The following is an 18,538-nucleotide window of genomic DNA, read 5'->3' as shown; positions in this document are numbered from 1 at the left end:
ATCTCTTCACTTGGGAAATTTGGATAGTAAGATACAAGCATGATCATAGGTAGAATGTGTCTTATACAACTTTGTGTCCCCTATAGTGCTTATCTAGTGTAGTAGTAAGCACATATTGGTCCTTCTTAACAGTCCATTACATGAATGTGGAGATGATATGTAATGGAGGTGGGGGTGCTGACTTGAGTCATCAGAACAATCCCCAGTAAGGAAGTCTGGAAAATATCCTGCCTTTGTCAAGTTGAGACCTTGTACAACTTCAACTTGTTCCTATGATCGATCTCCCCAATCATATCTTTTTCCAAGTCTAATTAATGTACTTATCTACCTTCTCTCCTTTTCCACTTTCCCCACTTTGTTCTTTAAATCTCTGATCAAAGGCTCTGGATATTTTCTTCATACTTTTGAATTAGACTGGGTGAGTAGAATCTGTTGAATTTGAAGGACATGAGATCTAGCCTAGTATTTCTTCCATTCAAAAGGTGTATAGAGCATGGCTAGATAGGGTATTTAAAAATACATAAGAAAAGCTGGTCACAGGTGGCTCATACTTGTAATTCTAGCTACTCAGGAGGCTGAGATGTGAGGATCGCAGTTCAAAGCCAGCCCAAGTAGGTAAGTCCGTGATACTCATCTCCAATTAACCATCTGAAAACCGAAAGTGGTGCTATGGCTCAAAGTAGTAGAGTGCTAGCCTTGAGCAAAAAGAGCTTAGGGACAGTGCCCAGGCCCTGAGTTCAAGCCCCCAAACTGACAAAAAAAGATACATAAGAAACAAAATGCAGGATTATTCCTTGTAGGATTTTTCTGGAATCAGTACTTGGATCAGACACAGTTTTCCAGAAATGGTTTACTTTATATCATAAGGCATGTACTATGTTATTTTTGGTCTGAGTGAATATATGATCTAATAACTGGTTTCTCAAGATGTACATCTAGAGCATATTCATTACCCAAGTATTACACTTCATGAAAGTCTTATAAAGCTCTTATAGATATTCTTTTTTTTGGTTGCAGTACTTGGGTTTGAATTCACTGACTCACACTCTACCACTTGAACCATGCCTCCGGCCTAAAGTGATTTAGCATCCTGTGTAACTAGTATAATAGGTATGAGCCATCAGCACTGGGCTTTTCTGATGTTCTTACCCTGATGTGTATGCTAAATCCTTAAGGACAATAGTTTTAGGTGTGATGACCTATAGTACACATCCATTTCTAACACAGAATTTCCCAATCAGGATTCCATTTGGAGGAATATAACATTGTCCATAAGTGTGTGTGGCGTATTTAGGAATATTTAGGCTCAAATTTCCATGGTTTGTAGGAGCTATTTAATGTTGGAAAAGTCACTTATTTCTCTTTTTTTAATTCAGGTTACTGGCCTACAAAATGGAGTAAGATTAATTGCCTTTCCTGGTTGATATGAAAGTTAAGTGTCAAGAGACATGTAGTGTGCATACAGTAAGTAGACAATCACAGACAGTAGGAAGTAGTGGCCTTGGATAGTGTGTGTTTTACCACTGTGTCCTTAACTATCAGTTTCTCAAGCTTGTGAGGATTTCCTGGGCACAGAAATTCAGGTTATCTTCTGCCCTACAGAGTGCTGAACAAGGGGGAGATGGTAAGCTAAGTAGGATGTCATTTTGAGTCACCATTGCTCTAATTTCTTTGGACACATCTGAAGAACTATCGTATTCCCTTCAGTTTTAATTTCCTTTCCTTCCCAGATAAATTGTCCAAATGTCTACTTCCTATTTCCTCTATCAAGGCCAGAGTTGAAAGAAGTTGGCCTTCAATCTCCAAGCAGGCTGAGAGTACCATTTGAGCTCAAGAACAAATTGTATTGGAAAAGCAACAGAATCACCAAAATGAATTGTCATGAAATGAAGCTTCAAATGAAAGCATGCAGTAGAACCTGGTCCTAATTGGCAGAGGAGGTGGTGGAGTGAGAGGTCAATTCCAATATTTCCTTGCCAAACTTTTGTAACATAATTCCCCCTTTCTCTCTCCCTGCCCCAACCACTCTTTGCATATTCACACAGCCTGAGGTATTTCTGTTTCTGTAGTTGCTTTTCGTGTGTGTGTGTGTGTGTGTGTGTGTGTGTGTGTGTGTGTGTGTGTGTGTGTTCAGGCATGGAGATTTAACTTGGAGCCCGGGTGCTGTCCCTGAGCTCTTTTGCTCAAAATTAGCAGTCTATCACCTTAAGCCACAGTGCCACTTCTGGTTTTCTGGTGGTTAATTGGAGATGAGAGTCTCATGGACTTTCCTACCTGGGTTGGCTTTGAACTGTGATCCTCAGATTTTAGCCTCCTCAGTAGCTAGTATTACAGATGTGAGCCACCAGTGTCCAGCTAGTATTTCAATATTAAAAAATCCATAATTCATAAGCTATATACAGGTACAGAAAGTGTATGAGATTTGGTATAGTTTGACACGTTCCTTGTGTTGGAGTGAATACCCGTTCCCTGAATTTATCCCCATATCAATCCCTGAAACCTGTAACCATGCTTCCTTATATGCAAAAAGAATATTACATGACATATGTGATTAAGAATCTTTTTGTGGGAGGGAGGATACTGGATATTAAACTCAGAGTCTTCAGCTATACCCCTGTTTTTGTTTGTTTTCTAGATAGGAATTCATGCTTTTTCCAACTTTGGATCATGATCCTCCTACTTACACCTCTCACATAGCTGATATTGCAGGTGTGCCACAAAGCACCCATTATCTGTTGACGTGGAGGTCTCACTAACTTTTGTCTCGGATGGCCTCAAATCACAGTCCTCCTATCTGTAGCTGGGATTAAAGGTGTGAGCCACAGTGCCTGGCAGGAATCTTAACGTAAGAAATTTATTCAGGAAGATCCAGATAAGCTCAGTGTAATCACAAGACTCATAATGAGAGAGATGAAGGAGGAATCAGAAGCAGACAATATAATAAAAGAATAGAAATAGTGATTGCTTTGAAAATACAGCAAGAGGTCCAAAGCTAAGAAATATAAACCACCATGAAAGTGGAAAAGGGCAACTAAATGAATTTTCCTCTCAACTTCCAGAGGAAAAGAATCTTGTCTAGTGCATGAAAGTTACAATGTGTGACTGTTTTAGACATTTAACCTCCAGGACTATATAGGCTTATATTGTTATTGTTTAAAGCCAATCCCCCAAATTCTCCTAGACATGCTATGGAATCAGAAACTCCATATATTAGAATTATTGTTTTGAGTGACTTCAAAATTCATTAAGATGCATAAGAAAAATATTAACCCTTTTATGCTTTGATCTGATAGGCTGGGCACAAATAGGGACCCAGCATACAAATACTTGTGGGTTTGGGAAGTTGCAAGAGGATGGAATTAATAGTCTGGGTCTATGTGGCTATCTTGAACCTAAATCCTATTTGTCATACTTTCTCTGAGTCTTCCCAATGTAAATCTCAACATCTTTGAATATAAGCAACATCTATGTAGCTATTTCAGCATCAGGCTTGTTCCAAAGAGCTCCTGATTTTGACTTGGCTGTTCTTTTGTCTGTTTATACAGGATTTGGTGTGCTCTTGGTATCCTAACACCCTAACACTTCTGTTGCCTATTTTTAGACTCCTAGTCTTTTCTTTTCTTTTTTTCCAAGTCTTTCCATTTCCTAACAAATGGGGCAATGTCATTCTTTCTGATAGAGGCATAGAATTCCATTGTGTATATATACCACATTTTCTTGATCCGTTCATCTACTGAGGGGCTGGGTTGGTTCCATATCTTAGCTATGGTAAATAATGCTGCAATAAACATAGTCGTGTTGGTAGCTTTAGTGTGATCTTGTTTGTGATCATTTGGGACTCCCAGTCTTTTCTAACTTCAGCTCTCTAGTCTGTCTGCTGGACACCTTTCCATTCTTTCTAAATACCTTGCATTTCATGCTTCCAAGAATTCTCTGCCTTGACCTGTAAACCTTTGCTCCTTAGCTTCTGGCATTGAAATTAAAATAAGCCCTGGTCAGGAGACCTCCTCCATTCTTTTGAGATAACCCATTCTGCCACACAGTTCTCTCCACTGTATCCCTTGCATGGTTCTTTGGCCTTTACAATAAGAAGTAAGAGCTTTATAGATGAAGGATCTTCCATCTTAAACCTGCCCTCTGTTTCCAGCAATGTACACCTGCCTTCCTTGCCTCTGGTCTCACCCCTTGAACACTGCCATTAAAGACTTAGAATCCCCTAATAGCTTTATGAGTATGAGGCACGTGACCTGATCAGAGATGGGTCTTTAAAGATAGATATCAGATATGCATGGCTAATAAGGTCTTCAAGCAACTGAGCAAGGAGAGATTTCCTAGTTGATAGGTCTACTGTCCCAGAGTAGATACAGCAATAACAATCAAGAAAGGGCTCAATTTTGTAGTCTAGAATATATGCCAAATTGTCTTATTAAGCTATCAAAAAGCATCAGGTAGTTTAATATCCAAACAAATAAGACAGAGATTTCTCAAAAACTAAATGAGTGCAGATGTTATAATGGAGTTCCTCTGACTTGTTTACCATGCATAAGGTATGGAATCACATGAGCCCAAGAACATCAAATAGCCCACATCCAATTCAAAAAGCAAGACACAATGCAGTCAAAATCCTAGGCTGTATTTACTATTAAATAATGTTCTAGGGCTTGGGTGTTGTCAGAACGGGCCAGACTTGAACAGGTAAGTATTGGGAATTTAGAAAGGTTGTTTGGTTAGTATAAGGCTGGAGAAGGGACAAGAATGTGACACCAGACTTCAATGATTTAATTTGGTTACTATAGACTCTAGTACATAGTAACTGGATTTCAGGATTAAGTTCAGAATTAGACTGGACCACTGAGGGATAAGATCAGATAAACATGAGTTTAAGATTCCATAGTGATGAATTGAATCAAGAACCAAAATACTGGTCAGCACAAGTGAGGGAAGTGATCCAAGGAGTTCATAATTGGCATAATCCAACTGCTGGTCATTGTGTCAGTGGACATTAGAGATTCAAGTAAAGAGTCAGCTTAAGAATCATACTTTTATTTTGGAAATGTATTCCCCCTACTGGGAGACCAGGCAAGGTATAAGACCCAGAAGAAAGATCTGGAACTGTCTTGATTATGGAGATTCCAATATTATGCCACTAGAAAAATGTGAGTGGCTTGGTGATAAGTTGGTGAGTTAGATCTGCTACCAAATGGTAACAAACTGTGGGCTGTTGTCCACAATGCAACCAGAGTAAGCTTTTGAGCATGCTAAGAGGATCACATTGCTTCTAATCACTTAGGACAAGACTATCAGTCTCTACATATCTTGGTTTTGTTTGTTCCAGTCTTTTTTTTGTGTCATGGGTCTTGAACTCAGGGTCTGTGTGCTGTCCCTGAGCTTTTGCGCTCAAGGCTAGTGTTCTATCACTTTGAGCTATAGCTACACTTCTGGCTTTTTTGGTGGTTAATTGAAGATAATAGATAAGATTGGACTTTCCCACTCAGGCTGGCTTTGAACTTCAATCTTCAGATCTCAGTCTCCTAAGTAGCTAAGATTATAGGTGTGAGCCACTGTGCCTGCCTGTCCACTTCTTCCACTACCTTCCCCTTCACTCTTGAAATTCAAATCACCTTGTTTATATATGCTCTTGGGCTTCCTACTATCTCAGAGCTGTTGCACATGTAATTCTTTCTTCTTGGAGTGTGCATACCACCTATCCCTTCCAATGTAAACCGAAATGCCACATCAGGAAGCAAACATACGATTTGTTTGTCCCAAACAATGTCCCTTTATTGTTTGCAGTGATTCTACTCATAGCATAACTATGAGTTATGCTAGCAAGTCACATTCCCCTAACTTTGCCTACTATAAGCAGTGAGCCCACCACCTCCTCTGTATCACTTCTGCTAAGCTTTATCCTCTCATTATTCTCATCACCCTCACAACTCTCCACTGTCATATCCACTCACATACCCTCTTCACTAGACACACTCTCTAGTTCCCCACACTCACAATCCTCATCCATTCCTCCTATAACTCATGCTTCCCTTTGCTACATCTCTATCACTCCTGTTCCTCATACTCAGAAGCCTACCACTCTACCTTCCTTCACCCATCCCAAGCTCCAAAGCTGTAGCATCCCTACCCTACTCTCTCTATAATAAGCAAGGGCTCTCCCTGTTTGCAGTTCAGGTATCCACCTGCTTTGGTAGTGTCTTTTCTGACTGTTCTATTTGCTTTAGCTTTCCTGTTCTCTGTAATCATATCTCCCTGCCCTTCTCACAGCACTCATCATATAGCCTTTTCAGTGACCTGTGCTGAATGATTGTCATCCTGGATAGGATCTATGCCTACTTTGTTTTGTGGTAGTTTCCCCTGTACCTGGACACACAGTAGATTTTTAAAAAATAAATATTTGCTGTATCTTGTATCAAGTGTTACAGAATTAAAAAAAAATCAGAGGCACCGATAAGCTGATGTACTCAGGTATTACACAAGTCAATGCCACAGCAGGTCTTTAAATGCAGGACTATCTGATTATAAATTCCCTGGCTTTCTTACTCATCATACCATTGTAAACAGCAGCATCAACCACATTTGGGAGCTCCTCAGATATGCACATTCTCAGGTGCTGCCTCAGAACCAGAAATTCTGGAGGTGAATCCCATGACTCTGTCGTGTTAAGTCTTCCAGAAGATTCTGAGGTCTGCTCAATTGTGAGAACCGCTGCCCACTATGTGCTTCCCACTTGGTAGGAGATCCACATTGTACCCAGTCTATGCAAATAGCCTTAAAGCTGCCTAGCATGGAGCTCAACATGGGATAGGGATTTCATAAGTAGCTGATGAATACTAAGTGAATCAAGCATTTGGGCACATTACATTTTGAAGACACGGATGAGCTTTTATTCCCCCACATCAAAACCACAGGAGGACAGTAAAAACACCATAAAAAGCCTAATATAATAGGTATTACACCTGCCTGGAGAAAAGTTTCAAGATGTAATTATTCATTTATTACTTCATCCCCTTTCCTTCCTCCTTTCAGGTCAGTCTCCCCCATGGGCCTTTCTCTGACCCCTTTATGGCTCATATTAATAGCACTCTTTGGTTTCTTTATGCAAGTATCATTTAAGCTATCCCTGGATTGTATGTGATGATGCATTTCTTATATCTCAAGTATATAAACCACACTATCCATAATGAAATTGAAATATTTTTTCCCTTAATATATATTTTTATTGTAAAGATACTGTATACAGGGGTTACAGTTACATGAGCAAAGTTATGAGTTTATTTCCTATTGAGCATTTTACGCTCTCCTTTATTTTCCCCTACCATCCCTTTCCTCCCCACCTCCCCATCTCCTTCCTTCCCCCTCCCCCTCCCCCAAAGTTGTAAAGTTTGTTTTCAACATAGTGTCTTGTACATCTCATTGTTACAATGGGTCATCCTGTATCCTTACTTAGACATTTTGCTATTTCCCTTCCCCTCTCCAAATTAGAAAAATATATATATAAGATGCAGGGCACCAGAATCAAATACAGTGACAACAGGAGTTATACCATGGGGGAAGAACATACAAAAGAAACAAAAGAAATCACATAGTACATTATAAGTACGTTAAAATCAACAGCAACATAGAAAAACCTCTTGTGTCCCTATTTTGGGGTTCATTTGGCTTAGCACCATCTTATATGGTCATATGTGCATAGCTTTTGATCTTTCCTGCTTATCCTAGACTTATACTCATTATTGTAGATAAGGAAAACCATGGGACCTATGTTTCTTTGGCCCTGGCTTACTTCACTTAATATATATATATATATATATATATATATATATATATATGTATATATATATATATATATATTTTTTTTTTTTTTTCCAAGTCCTTCCATTTCCTAACAAATGTGGTGGTGTCATTCTTTTTGATGGAGGCATAGAATTTCATTTTATATATATATCTCACATTTTCTTGATCCATTCATCTACTGAGGGGAATCTGGATTGGTTCCATATCTTAGCTATGGTGAATAATGCTGTGATAAACATAGTTGTGCTGGTAGCTTTAGTATAGCCTTGTTTGTGATTGTTTGGGTAAATGCACAGAAGTGGGATTGCTGGGTCATAGGGGAGCTCTATGTGGAGTTTTTTGAGGAGCCTCCATACTGCTTTCCAAAGTGATTGAACAAGTTTACACTCCCATCAACAATGCAGTAGGGTTCCCTTTGGCCACATCCCCTCCAGCATCTGTTGTTATTAGATTTCTTTACTGGGGTGAAGTGGAATCTCAATGTTGTTTTGTTTTGCATTTCTTTTTTTTTCAGGTAAGGGATAGGTTTATTCATCATTCTGGCTGGCACCAGGCCACGTTGGCCCTCCACATGGCTGGGAAAGGCCTGGGAAAGACCTGGGAAAGAGGTGGGAAATAGCTGAGAAAGAGCTAGAAAAGAGCTAGAAAAGAGAAGAAAGAGCTGGGAAAGAGAGGTGGGAAAGAGAGAGCTGGGAAAGAGGGTGTCTGGGCGTGGGCTAGGCCTTATCTAGGGTTTGTGTGGAGAAAGGTGTGGCCACATCAAATTTAGAAGTGACCTCAGTGGATGCAGATGTGACCTCTTCCAGGTGTGCCAGTTGCCTAGGTAACGCAGGTACTGGGTGGAGACTTTGCTGCGAGGAGGGTGGAGTCTGCTTGAGGAGGGTGGAGTCTGCTCACCTTCCAGGAGTGGACCTTACATTCCAGCCTTTTAATAATCATGAAATAGGGCTGGGATTCTCTCTGGCTACATCCTGCTGACAAGGGGTGTTGACATTAGAGGTAAAAGGTTGGAATTTGGTCCCCTCCCAGAGAAAGCAGCGATCAGCAGCTGTCCCTTGGTGGCGTGAGTCCTTAGATGAAGTCTGGAGAAGTCTCATGAGGCATTGAGGGGCTGGAAAAAAAATACTAGAGAGCAAATAAATGGCAAGAGGAAGGACTTGGGGCTGAAAAATGTTGGTAGAAATGTCCTTAGCTACTTCTGACATCTGGTGACTAGGTAGAGGAGAAGTCAGGTAAGAAAGGCAAAAATATAAATTCTTGTCCAGTTAATAGGTAGACAGGTATGGACACTAGATGGGCAGGCTTCTTACTTCTATTGACCTCCCGGCTCTGGTTAATTTTGAAAGGGCAGGCACAAAGTGGCTGATGTGACATCATCTCCTCTTACTCCTCTCCATGTTCCTTTGTTCCCCAGACTGGCTGAGTCTAGGTGCTCATTGCTGGGATGGATTTTCCCAGTTAGTATTCAAGGAGGATTGAACTCAAGGCCTGGGCACTATCCCTGAGCACTTCTGCTCAAGGCTAGCACATTACCACTTTGAGTTATAGTACCACTTGCAGTGTTTGCTGGTTAGAGATAAGAGTCTTGAGCCATGCCTCCAGCCTGGCTCTGCAGTTTAGTTGGGAGATGGAGTCTTAGGGATTTTTCAGGCTGGTTGGCTTTGAACTGAAATCTTTGCCACAAAAGCCCTTTATTACAAGGCAAGCACTCTACCACTGAGCCACCTTCCCAGCCCAACAAAAGCCCTTTATTATTTCCAATTAAAGGAACAAGGAGATCAAATAGAATAAGTAGATCTTACCTGCTCCTTATCAAGAACCAACAAATATTCTGCAATGACAAAACTCATTAGATGTGATGAGAATTTTAGCACAGATAGGCCCAGTATTTTGGAACCATATAGTCAGTAATAGAATACACAACACAAAACAAAAAAGGCAAAACTCAAAACCCAAAATTTTTGACAACAATGTGTAGACATCTTTGGTAATAAAGCACATCAGATGGTTGGGCCTGTGAAAAGAGCAACTTGTTAGCAAGTCACTTTAGAATAGATGGATGGAGTAGTAAGCTTGGTGGAAGGTTAAGGGTCAGATGGGGCCAAACCCTTAACCCACCATGTGGCCAGGATGGCAAACACAAGATGCGAATTTCTAAAAAATTGCAAAGAAACCCTGAACAAATAGATCAAGCTACATTGGCTAGCCTTTGAGAGGGAACCTAGAAGGGGGTCCCCAGGACCAGCCTGCATTGCACTCTTCAGGGCACAAGCCAACATGTTGTAGAAAAGAGAAAGGAAGAGATAGGGAATGTTGGACATGAATGGCAGAGAGAGAGCAAAGAGAGCCTGAAAGTAAACAGACTTCTGACCATTTACCATTGCAGTGGCAAAAACTGTCTACATCTGAGAATGGCATAAAAATTAGTTGCTCTTGCTTTCCAGGAAATACGGGAGGCATTTCAAAGGGGTTTTATTACTTGGGGGTGATTCGCAGCACCCCATTAAATGAGTAGGTGAGTCAGTCTGTTGAGTGAAGGAGAGCTGACCAGGCAGAAGCGGTGTCCTGACTTCCCCCAGAGCCCTCTAGAGAGAAATGGCCAAGCCCCCAAAACCAAGCGTCCTCGGCTTCGGAGGTGACCGGCCTTTCAGCTAAAGGCTGTAGGAGCTCTCTGACATGGTGCTACGTCTGAACAGAGACTGAGCAACAGAGAGCCGTAGAGAGTAGTTTCACTCACCAGAGTAGAGAAATGGTGTGGACGTGGATGTGAAGGCCAGCAATGGTATTGATGCACTGTGTCCGCCGCAGACAGACCGGTTCGCAAAAGGCCGCCAGAACTGGGTATTCCTCAGAGTAAAAAGGGAAAAACAAACAAAAAAGAAAAAAAGAGAAAAAAAAGACGGTGAGGAATCCCACCTATCCTGACTTTAAGCCCTTCCCGGGTTTCGGCACCATTTATGTTAGGTTTTTAAAAGTGAGGTCACCGAGTAAGAACAGCACCACTCATGTGGTATTCAGGTAAGGGGTAGGTTTATTCATCATTCTGGCTGGCACCAGGCCACGTTGACCCTCCATGCGCTGGGAAAGGCCTGAGAAAGACCTGGGAAAGAGGTGGGAAAGAGCTGAGAAAGAGCTAGAAAAGAGCTAGAAAAGAGAAGAGAGAGCTGGGAAAGAGCTGGGAAAGAGAGGTGGGAAAGAGAGAGCTGGGAAAGAGCTTGCATTTCTTTTATGGCTAGAGAAGTTCAGCATTTCTTCATGTGTCTGTTAGCCATTCTTATTTCCTTTTCAGAGAAGTCTTTAAGTCTTTAGCCTACTTATTAATCAGGCAGTTGTTTCTTTGAGGATTTGTTGTTGGGGGATTTAATTTTTTAAGTTCTAGGTATACTTTAGATATGACACTTTTGTCTGTTGTATGGCTAGTGAAGATCTTTTCCCAATCTGTGGGCTTTCTATTGGTCTTAGCAAAGGAGACTTCACACAGTCATTCAACTACATACTAATACAGGAGGTTGAGCTCAGGCAGTTCAGTTTCACACATATGTAGAGGATAAAAGAAGTATCTTAAAAATAAGCCTCACCCAAGCTTACATGCAGTTACAAATGTGTGGCTTGATCATTGATTTTTAGCAGGTAAACAGAACTAGACAGGTTCATAATTTTAACTGGGCCATAAACCTAAGCATTACATTTGGAAGGTGTACATTATTTATTAAACTATGTGGGGCTGCTGTGATTATGCTATAGATAGGCAAAGGTCTCTAGAGCCAATTGGGGTTGTCCAATCACATTCAATGAATGTCCTATCGTCTCAATTTAAGAAGGCTGCTATTGAGGGACTCCCCTGGAGTAATCAATTAAAAGCAGTAGCATTAAGCAGCTAACGGTGCTGGGAAATCAATACCAGCACCGGGAAGAAACAATTCCCTACAATGATTTCTATGCAAATTTTGATTCTTGTATCTAATGACATTAGGATTCACTAATGACACATAACTCAGAGGTGCTTCTTTCTCAGTTAAGCATGAAGCACATTTTTTGCCCCTATAACCTTGTCAGCCACTTGGGAGACCCACTTTCACTGCTGGGAAGCAATAGATTAAGGCAGGGCAGCCCAACTTTCTATAAGTCTCTCCTTTGGGAGCGATGAAAGTATGACAGAAAAAGTGAATTTCAGGAGATTGGAATGGGTCCCTGAAAGGACCAGAACCATTAATTCTTTGATTCACTGAGCACTTGTCTATGCTGGCATTGTACCTTTAACTGCTTCTTCCCTACTCACTAGTAAGGGATCCTGTCAAAGACACCTGTAGCTCAGCACAAACTCCTTTGTGACGCTCTTCAAATTCTACTACAATTCCCCAGTATTAAATCTTACAGTGGGCATGAGTTTTTCTTCAAAATGTGGAGCAAAACCACTATTTCTTTTATTCTCTACATATGATTTAATCTTCTCACAAACCAGACACCCCTGCCAAATCTGAACATTCAGTCGTAGTCCTCATTGAATACTTCATGTATATCGAACAATCTCATGGAGAGGTCTTCAGTGTACATTCTGGTTACCACTGATGATACATTCATTTTCCAGGCCGGTGTGATCACTTCAAGGCTAGCAGTTCTGCTTATTCTGGTCCAAGTTGAGAAACAATGGTTTCTGTTCATGTTAGGAGCTCTGCAATGGTCTTTGTTGGGTACTACATTGTAGTGTTACCTCCATAGGATCTGCTAAGAAATAGTAGGCTATAATCCTTACTTACAGAAGCTGTAAATCTCCAGTAGCTCTACTAGTTTTTCAGCACACTGTCTTGAGGCTCTAGCTCAGTTTTCCAGACCTTGGAACTAGTTTCATTTCAAGTCAATAATGGACTATATGTCCTTTTGTGTTGAATTTAGAGTTTAGAATGATCTGAACCATGATCTGAAGCAGTGGAATCCCTGGGTCATATTGCCCTGAATAGACTGTGTGCATGCATTCATATGTGTGTAAGAGTGTATGTCTGTGTTTATTTTTTCTAAATTTTTTTCTTTCTTATCATCCTTTTATTATCATCTTATCATCTTATCATCCACTTCCCAATCACTTAGTGAACCTAAAGATTCCTTAAGTTTCAGTGTATATGTAACTTTTTAAGGTAAAAGTTTATATTTTTCTAGTTTATTTAGGTCCCCATTATATACATGTATAACACCCAGCTATTCTTCATAGCAATTTCCATAATGATAATGAGTTATTAAGGTGATTGTTAATGTTTGTATTTCCTGTGGTTTCCAGGTTCCATGAAGGTAAAGATTTATCTTTTGTTCATTGTTATATACCCATTCTCTAATATAATATCTGACACTTAGAAGATATGAACAAATATTGAATAAATGAGGTGATATCTTTCCATATTTGGAAACTGACAACTTAGAGGCCATTTTCTAAGTTTTATTTTTTATATAGTGGTGACAGTTTACAGAGTGAGAATTGATAAGGCAATGGCTATTATAACAAAAAAGTTGGCATAAAGTTACTTACATTATCCTTTTGTTATGCTTTCAACACATCTAATATCTATAATAATATATCTTTTTTCATTTCTTACATGGATAATTTCAACCCTCACTCTTGTACTGTATGGAAATAGTTTATAGTCATCTAAAAACCAGAAGAGATAAACAAGAAAGGTGGATGCCAGTTGCTCATGCCTAAAATCCTAGCTACTCATAAGGCTGAGATCTGAGAATCGTGGTTCAAAGCCCAGGTTGATAAGAAATGTACGCATTATCCTGCCCATGTAATTGTAACCCCTCTGTACAGTATGTTCACAAAAAAAATAAAATGAAAAATAAAGCCAACCCAGGCAAAAATGTCTATGAGATTCCTTAATTACCCAGCAAAAAGTCAGAAAGAGAACTGTGATTCAAGTGGTACAGAACTAGCCTTGAACCAAAAGTTCAGGGATAGTGCCCAGGCTTTGAGTTCAAATCCTAGGACTGGCACAAAAAATGAATGAGTATAATATACATAATTTTCAAAAGACTAGTGTCCAAAACATATAAAAAGTTCTTACATATTAATAAGAAAAACACATATCCCAGTTTAAAAATATTTTAATATCTATTCAAAGAGATATATATTTCACTATAAGACTTCAAATGTTCACATTTTTTTTGTCAGCTGTGGGGCTTGAACTGAGGGCCTGGGTGCTATCCCTGAGCTTTTCCACTCAAGGTGAGAGCTCTACCACTTTGAACCACAGCACCACTTCTGGTTTTCTAGTGATTATTTGGAGATAAGAGTCTCACAGACTTGTCTGCCTGGACTGGCTTCGAACCATGATCCTTAGATCTTAGCCTGCTGAGTAGCTATGGTTATGGGTGCAAGCCCCAGTGCCCAGCTCAGATTTATCTTTATTCTATGTATATATGCTATACTTTGAGAGAAAGCTTATAAAATAAAATAGTATATTAAATGATTATGCTAGATGCATTTAATTTTCCTTTTACCTGTAACATATTGTGATTTTATGCAAAAATGCTTAAAACATTCTACAAATATAAAGTGATTTATTATCATCAGCGGTAGTTGACTCTGAATTCCTACTTCTCAATAATTTCTTTAAATTTCCCACTTGAAAATTTAAGTCCTCTCTCTCCCTTCTGGCTCTTATTCACTTCCTACTTTCTTTGAAAAATTTCCTCTCAAGATCCGAGATGAGCCTCCAAGGTAAATATCATGGAGAGTAAAACCAGTTACTCTTTACATTTTGAGCTGGAAACAAAAATGACAAATCCTCTGGATGCAAGGCACAAGGTTTTAGGACAATACTTCATGATTCCTTTGAGTCAGCCTTTGGCTTTGGGTTCCCTAAAATGGGTTCACTACTTAAATGCATGTTATATCTAGATCCTAAATGTTCTCCCAAAGCTCATATGTTGGAGACTTGTTCCCCAAAGAAGCAGTGTTCAAATGTGGAGCTATTGAGAGGTGATTGGATTATGAGTGCTCTGTCCATAACAATAGATTAATCCATTTGTGAGTTCATAACTTAATGGGGGGGGTGTTATAAAGCAAATGGCTCTTTATCTTCCTGGTCACTTCTTGGAGCACTTGGCTCCACTCTAGGCTTCCTGTCATGATGTTCTACCTCATATCTGGATGATGGGATTGAATAATCATGGACCAAAGTCAACCTTTCTCCTTTGACTTTTCTCATGTATTTTGTTAGTGACAGAAAGCTAACAGGATGTATAATGTAGAAGTGGAAATAATTTTCCCAATCACTTGACTTTTGTTGGAGGTTCAAAATTCTACTATAAGAGGATGAGAATGTTCTGTAAGAATAGTAAGATACAATGACATTCATTTCTAAATATCGTCATTTAAATATTATCCTTATCATACCATCACTTTATATTTTTTTTCTTTAATCTTACCAATAAAACTGAATTAGTGAAACCGAATTAAGTGTAGTTGATAAAGTGGTTGATTTATTCTGAGGATGAATCTTTTCCTTTACTGAGCTTGATTAAAGTGTGCAGCTTAATAGATAAACATAGGGCTGGGAAGGTGGCTCAGAGGTACAGTGCTTGCCTTGCATGCATGAGTTCGATTCCTCAGTACTACATAAGCAGAAAAAGCCAGAAATGGCACTGTGGCTTAAGTGGTAGAGCACTAGCCTTGAGCTGAAGAGCTGAGGGACAGTGCCCAGGCCCAGAGTTCAGGCCCTACGGCCGACCAATAAAAGAAAAGATAAACATATACATAAACATACAGGATCATATATATAACCCTATATACACAATTACACATATATACATTTTTAATTGTGGGGCTGTTTGAGTGGGTAAGAGAGGAGAAGAGAATGTTAGTGGGTAAACAATACTGACACATTTTGCATCTATGAATGAACATTGTAAAATAAAACTCATTGAAAGCCATTGAATAATAGGAGGTAGTGGGCATGGGGAAAGTGAGAGTAAGCCAGAAGGTCAAGCTGATTAAAATGCTGTGAATGTGTTTGTGAAATGCTATATAGAAACCCTTTGAAAAATAAGCATACACTTAAAAAGGAATGACAAGAATGTAAAACAGGTCCAATCTAGAGTGTGGGTAATAATAGGAGGGAAGAGGGCAAATGGAAAAAGTGAAGACTAGTGAATGTAGTTAAAATACTTGTGCTTTCTATTGATTTTGCTAGCTATGGCGTTTGCCATGCAGAAGCTCTGCAGTTTCATGCAATCCCATTTCTCCAATGTTTTTTTGATTTGTTGTGTGTCTGGGTCTCTATTAAGAAATTTTGGCCTGTGCTAAGGAGACCTAAGGTTTCTCCTATTCTTTCCTCTCATGTTTTCAGGGTGTCTGCTTTTATTTTGAGGTCTTTGGTCCATTTGGAATTGATTCAGGTGTTTAACTAATTTTGCCAGCACCATTTATTTTTTATAATTTTGAGAGGGGAAGGGATATAACTAAATGCTTAAATAAGGATACAAGTTGACCCATTGTAACAGTGAGATGTACCAGATACTATGTTGAAAATGAACTTCACAATTTTTTTGGGGGGGAGGGAGGAGTTGTGGAGGTTGAGAGGGAAAGGATGGTAGAGGGAAAGCAAAGGAGGACGTAACAATGCTTGACAGGAAATGTACTCATTACCCTACTCATGTAACTGTAACAACTCTGTACAGTATTTTTACAATAAAAGTATATATATATATGAAAAAAGGATACAAGAGTTCTAGACATAAAAAAAAATACTTGTGTGAAAACTGGAGCAATGAAGCTTGAGATTAGTTTGGGAAGGAGGAGAGTGACAGAGGAGATGAGTCTGATCAAGATATAGTGTATGCATATACAGACACATTAAAGTGAAACCCCTTGTACAATTAACGCTAATAAATACACGGAAAAAAATCAAGTACACAAGTATATAAAAAGAACCATTGTGTATTATTTTTTGTGGAAGATTTTCTTTCTTTCAGGCGTACATTATGAACTAAACTTTCCTGGTATATAAATGAAAATATTCTTTAAAATTATATTGCCTTTCTAATTTTTGGCCTGGAAAAAAATGTCAGAAAATTCTTCAAATCTATTTAGTGAAGTATTTTAAATGCTCATCTTGCACTTTTGAGTGAAGTGTAATTTACATTTCATAAAAGTAGAAGCTGAGCAGCAAGCTGTAAGTAATTATCATATAATTAAATGTCTACTATGAAGGGAATGAAAACGTGAGCTCCTTCATGCTTCCCGTGACTGGGTTATGCAATGGCAAATTAAATTACAGCTTCTTATCTCAGGAAGGCTCCAAGGGAACTACTAAGGGTTTGAAGAGATATCTCTGAGTTGCCAATCTTACTTCAGTTGGAAGCTGAAGTAATCCCTTCACCATCCAAGCAGCCCATGTGGAAATATTTTTCTATAGCTTTGATTTTGGAAATGAAAACCAAACTATTTAGTCCTTTCAGTGATGTTGAAAACCTTTTCTCTGTATCTTAATATGTGTAAATGGGAAATATCAACATGATAATTAATACTTAATTGTTACTCTAGATGAGATTCTTTTCAGATTCACAAAGCAGTTAGCTTTAAGGATGATAAATGCCAGATACATTTGTACTTAGTTGAAATATTCCCCCAGTCTGATTATGTATTTAATATTTATTTAAAATATACATTGAGTATCTGCTAAATTCAGGATGCTAGAGAGCATTGAGAGAGGTCAAAAAGGATATGTTCTTTGGTCTGAAGGAGATCTACGCAGGAAGAGGATAAAAGTTTTGAACATAAAAGCAATAAAACAAGGCAAAATTGGATAGTTATCAGAGAATCTAAGGTGTGGAGGAGCTCTGGGAACAGTATTGCCAGAAACTAGACTAGTGTTTTCCTAGAGAGAGCAGACAGATAGGAGGGATAGGAAAGAAGGGACACAAAGGACAAGGGACATAAGAAAATTTAGAAGCCAATGCATATCAAAACTTATCAAATTATATATTTTATGTATAGTTTATTACATGTTAATGACACCACAATAAAGCTGTTAATAAGTGAAGAAATAAAACAATTAGAGATGGAAATAAAGAACTGCCCAAATCCCACCAACAATAGATAAGCACAATTACAGTCTCACTTTACATATGAAGAAAGAAAATCTCAGAGAAATATGATAACTTGGTTTAGATCATATAACTAGTGAGTTTCATAGCTGATATGCAACCTGATGTCTGTCTGCACTATATTAATTCATCTAATGACTCTACCTTGATCAAATCTAGCCTGATTTCTTCCAGGCACTAGCTTGTCAGCTTTCTGAATGTTCCTTGTTCTATGAAGCTACCTCAATTGTTCCCATCAAGATGAATATACCCAACCTGTTCATTTAGTCCTACCTTCTATTTCCTTTTTCTTTTTGTACTGGTACTGAGGTTTAAAACTCAGGGAGTCAAGCTCTTGCTTAGCTTTTTCTGCTCAAAATTGTTGTTCTACCTTTTGAACCACAGCTCCATTTCGGATCTTTTTCTGGTTTATTGGAGATAAGAGTTTCACAGACTTGGGGCTGGGGATTTAGCCCAGCAGAAGGGTGCCCTCCCAGCGCGAGCAAGGCCCTGGGTTCAGTCCTCAGCCCTGGGGAAAAAAAACAGTCTCACAGACTTTTCTGCCTGGGCTAACCTCCAACCTCAGCCTCCTGATTAGCTAGGATTACAGGTGTGAGCCACTGGAGGCTCTTACCTTCTATTTATATAACTTCTA

The sequence above is a fragment of the Dipodomys spectabilis genome, unplaced genomic scaffold (assembly GCF_019054845.1).
Source record: "Dipodomys spectabilis isolate Male_0828 unplaced genomic scaffold, ASM1905484v1 ptg000071l, whole genome shotgun sequence".
Lineage (NCBI taxonomy): Eukaryota > Metazoa > Chordata > Mammalia > Rodentia > Heteromyidae > Dipodomys > Dipodomys spectabilis.
Note: the sequence above shows the minus strand (reverse complement) of the source record.